At 41.2% G+C, this 4,864-nt stretch overlaps 1 protein-coding gene across 1 annotated transcript in view; it reads right to left on the bottom strand.

The window, feature by feature from the left end:
* LOC108627182 (neuroligin-4, X-linked-like) overlaps positions 1-4,864 on the bottom strand; it is a 139,088-nt gene that overhangs the window by 48,061 nt on the left and 86,163 nt on the right. The window lies entirely within an intron of this gene.

The following is a 4,864-nucleotide window of genomic DNA, read 5'->3' as shown; positions in this document are numbered from 1 at the left end:
AGAAAATTTTATAAACCTGTCTTGCCTCGTCGCATAACTGCTTATCACAATTCTTGAGCTCTTGAGAGAAAACTTACGACTCATACGACTTTAAGACTCTCTTTCTTGTTTTACAAGAGAAACGAAGAAAAATCTCTTCTTAACTTAATACGCTTTTTATTATTATCTCGTGGTCCCACCCACGATCTTTCGATACAACCTCGTAAACAACAGGAATAGTGGAAAAGTTTTCGAGGGAGAACAATGCAGAAGGAGCGGCGGAATTGGCGAGTTCAGAGTCAAGGGGTGGGCAGGTGTGTGCAAGAACTCGGTGTGCAGCAAGAAAAGAAAAGACAATGAACGAGACAGGCCGTGCGCGGAGACAAAGGGATCGAATCGGAGTCGGGACGATTGTGTAAAAACTGGGTGGGGGGAGGAGGGGGATCGTTTCATTAGCTTCCCGTGGTTACTTTTGTACGTTGACGAAAATCGTGCCGTCAACTTATCAGGAAAAGGCATGCCGAACTTTTCCCCCTCTTAGAAACTTCGATTTAATTATCCACGCCTCGACGATTCTCACCGCTGCTGAATAACAATTTCGAAGTGTTCCCTCTTTCACGAAAGTTGCATTTTAACATTTTTTTTTTTTTTTTCTGATAACAGAAAATATTTCGTCAGGCGTTTAGCTCGACGTACGTGGGAAGTTGGACGACGGAAAGCAATCGCCGTTTGATCGTGGAGTCGAGTCGGGCATGAAATAATCAAGACTGCATGGAACTAATAACGATTTCAGTTAGGTGGAAGTTACAGGGTCGCAGTCTGATTTACTCGAACGGCGGGGAGCGGACGGGGATCGAAAGAAGGATTAACCGGGCACGTGTTCGCCGGTGGAACGCGCGAGGAGGGTGGCGTCGGACCGATTGACGTAGCGACGTTTCCTCGTTACCGAGCAGCGACCAGCAATAACGTGGAACGAGCGCCGGGGCTAGATCAACGGGAAAGCCCGGGGAACGTCCGCGCGGCCGCCACGACGGAGATTTGTTGCTCGTCGTAAATCGGATCACGCCAGGACTAACGATTTTGTCGATACCCAAAGAGCGTTTCCGGGTCCGCCGACCGACCGTAACCGACTCCGTAAAGCGGGATTTGGCTCTATACCGCCAATCGATCCATCGATCGGTTAATCGATCCCGACAACCTACAATTTCTCGCGTGAAAACGCGTACCTCGTGCTCGCCGTTTGTCAGGGAGAGGAAGTAAGAAATATCAGTGAAAGAGTGATTTGTTGCCACTGTGTACTGCGTGATTAGGTGAAATATGTTGCTCTTGAGGAAATTAAATGAAATATTGAAAATAAATTAATATATGAACTTGTACGAAATTACAATGGAAACTGCAATGGAATGCCAGACAAATAATTGTAAGAATGAATGAGTAAGAAAGTAGGTGTTTATTTTCAAGATAACGAACGACGAAATATTAATAAAAGAGTTATTTTCTCGAATCGTTTGTCAGGGAGAAGAAGTAAGAAATATCAGTGAAAGGGTGATTTGTTGGCAACGTGTACACCGGACTGCGTGATTAGGTGAAATATGTTGCTCTTGAGAAAATTAAATGAAATATTGTAAATAAAAAGTTTTACGTTTGTATGAAATTACAATGGAAACTGCAATGAAATGCGAGACAAATAATTGTAAGAATGAATGAGTAAGAAAGTAGGTGTTTATTTTCAAGATAACGAACGACGAAATATTAATAAAAGAGTTATTTTCTCGAATCGTTTGTCAGGGAGAAGAAGTAAGAAATATCAGTGAAAGGGTGATTTGTTGGCAACGTGTACACCGGACTGCGTGATTAGGTGAAATATGTTGCTCTTGAGAAAATTAAATGAAATATTGTAAATAAAAAGTTTTACGTTTGTATGAAATTACAATGGAAACTGCAATGAAATGCGAGACAAATAATTGTAAAAATGAATGAGTAAGAAAGTAGGTGTTTATTTTCAAGATAAGGAAAATAGTTATTTGTTTGAACTGTAGATACGCCTTTTACAGAAGACTGATTAAATAAAATATGTTGTTCTTTATTAAGAAGCGAACATCAATACAGGAGACTGATTAAATAAAATATGTTATTCTTTATTAAGAAGCGAACTTTAAAGAAGATATTATTTTAAATACATTAACGTATGAAATTGTATGTATGATACTGTGTTAATTTAGGAACTCGTACGAAGGAACACGAGAGTATTAAGGATGAGTGAGAACAGTGGCGACATTATTCATTAAATGCTCACGTTCGCCGAATTCCAGCCCTTAGAAGCTGGTTGTTTACTCGCGAGCCAATTCGTCGACTAATTCTCGGGATTCCATCTAAATTCCCCAACGCGCGCCACCCTCAAATCCTCGTAATCCCTTTTAAAACACTTGAATCGGAATCCACGACGCCACGGCACCGGCTCCATCGCTCGTCGGAATCTTGGTTCATCAGAAACAAGAAATGAACGAAGTCTATGAAATACTAATTAAAAACTGACGCCATGTCCATCGGAGAGGCCAAACAGTGCAAAGAAATAACTTCCCAGTTTCAGTCAGGGCAAAAACGGGGGAATCGAATTTGTTTCTTAAATAAATTATAATCACTCCGTTATCACATTTCTAATTATTTAGGCTTTTCTCGATTATAAAGAAGACTCTTTATTTGATCATGTTTTATGGATAAATATTATATATTTCCTAAAATAAGATTGATATGAATTAAAATATACGAAAGTATTTATACGTATATTTTTTATTTCTGTGCGACTTATTCCAACCTTCCCCCAATGGTATATCGCGGAGGGACAGTTGAGACCGTCTGGAATTAGGGTACTCGCAGACGAAACACATTAATAACCCCATAATCGTGGCCAGATAGGGAAATTCGTATTTGCATCCCCGTTCTTGGAGCCGAAAGCGTTTTATGGAAACTAAAAGTCGCCCTTCGGAGTGAGTTATGCGTGACGTCTGCTCGCCGGGCGTAATCTAACACTCCAGGCACGGCGGAATCCCAAAAACAGTCGGTCGCCTCAATCTCACCCGAAGGAGATTTCAGTTCCCGGCCGTAGAACTTCGGTGGGAGGAAGTTCCAGCTCGCCAAATAAGACGACGTTAGGGCAATTCTGTGGACTTAATTGACGAAGATTTAAGTTTAGCCTTGATTAAGCCGTAAGTTTCCTTCATTTCGCGAACGCTAAGTCCATTATCTTTCGCCGCGTCCGCACTCCGTCGAGCAGTTCGCCATGAATCCAGTATTTGAAACATCCGCGTGTGAATATTTCTCGATTAGAAATTAAATCGAGTCATCAAACATTTAAAATTCGTTGTCTCTTGATGATTAACCCCTTGAACGGAAATGACGAGTCCAGCTCGTCATAAACTTTCCTCTTTTTCAAGTGCTGACTGAAAATAAATTGAGCTCCGTGAAGTTGGCACCCCCAACTGCGAATTTTTACAAAAATGAAATTGCATTCGTTTGTCCACGATTTGTCCACGTTTGTCCAACCAAAATTTTCGTTTGTCCACCCCTCAGAAAATTGATATAGCGAAAACCAAAAATTTTCTATTAGCCCTCTTGTAAAGATTTATTTTTAAGCATTTTTTATTAAACCTCCGGTCCTCTTTTCCAAGTGCGTCCTACGCAACGTTTTTCCAAACGAGTAGGGCGCTCTGCGTCGTTTTCGAAAATTTCTTTTTTTAATAACTTTTTTGGGGGGGTGGGCAAACGAAAATTTTGGTTGGACAAACGTGGACAAATCGTGGACAAACGAATGCAATTTCATTTTTGTAAAAATTCGCAGTTGGGGGTGCCAACTTCACGGAGCTAATAAATTGTCGTTCAAGGGATTAAATTTAAGGATGTAAAAGTAATTGTCAGATCATTTGAATCAAATTTCACGTTCGTAGAAGATATTTCACTTGCAGCAATATAATATTATAAAAGATGCATTTCAGTTCGAAGAGTCGTTTGATTCGCGCACGCCAAGTGGGCCGTGACGCGTGTAATTACAAATGATTGAATGGCAGGTTAATAAGCGCATTAAAACCGTAATGCGAAATAATTAAGTCACGAATCCGCTATTGTTTTCCTACGGTCCGACGCACTGTGCGTTGATCAAAATCGGAACAATTCAATGTTCGCCGATTGAGAGAGCCAATGAGCGGAGAAGAAACGGTTCAGTCGTATGGAAATTTCATAAGAACGCTGCTAATTAACGTATGCTTTTTAACGAGCAATCATTTCCTCTCTGCTCATCCAATTATAATGAACAGAACGGGGAATTTGAAAACTGCAAATACTAATTAGTTAAATAAGATGGAAAATTCGTGAAAATCGAAGATCAATTATTGTTTCGATGATCCAGTTTGGGAACAATGCGTGGGAAATGAGTACTCTCGGGAAACATATTGCCAGGACCGGGGCATTCTATTTGCCAATAAATTTCGCGTAGCGGTCGCGACTGTCTGGTAAAGACTTCAATTACGAGACGCGAGAACCTCGCGAGCGACCACGTCGACGATTAGCTTTATATCGCGGAATTAGCGACCGCGGGCCTTTGAAATTGCACGTCCCATGCAATTTCATTTCGCCCCGCCGCGAGAGAAATAAAAATCAAGCTGAACGCGATTGCGTGCACCCTCGACCCCTCGGCCCCAGCTTCTTCTGATGTAACGCGACCGGAAGAATTGACGAGGACAATTTGCGTTCAGCGATGGAGATATTTCTGTCGCCGTCATTCCAGACAAAGCGAATATGTTTCCCAGTGAAAATCTCGTTAAGCAGATTTAATATGTTTCAGTCGATCGAATTTGTACCTGAGAAATTCGTAGATTATTATTGTAAATTC

The sequence above is a fragment of the Ceratina calcarata genome, unplaced genomic scaffold (assembly GCF_001652005.2).
Source record: "Ceratina calcarata isolate Rehan_Ccalc_2016 unplaced genomic scaffold, ASM165200v1 scaffold447, whole genome shotgun sequence".
Lineage (NCBI taxonomy): Eukaryota > Metazoa > Arthropoda > Insecta > Hymenoptera > Apidae > Ceratina > Ceratina calcarata.
This window is presented reverse-complemented; position numbering and strand designations above follow the sequence as displayed.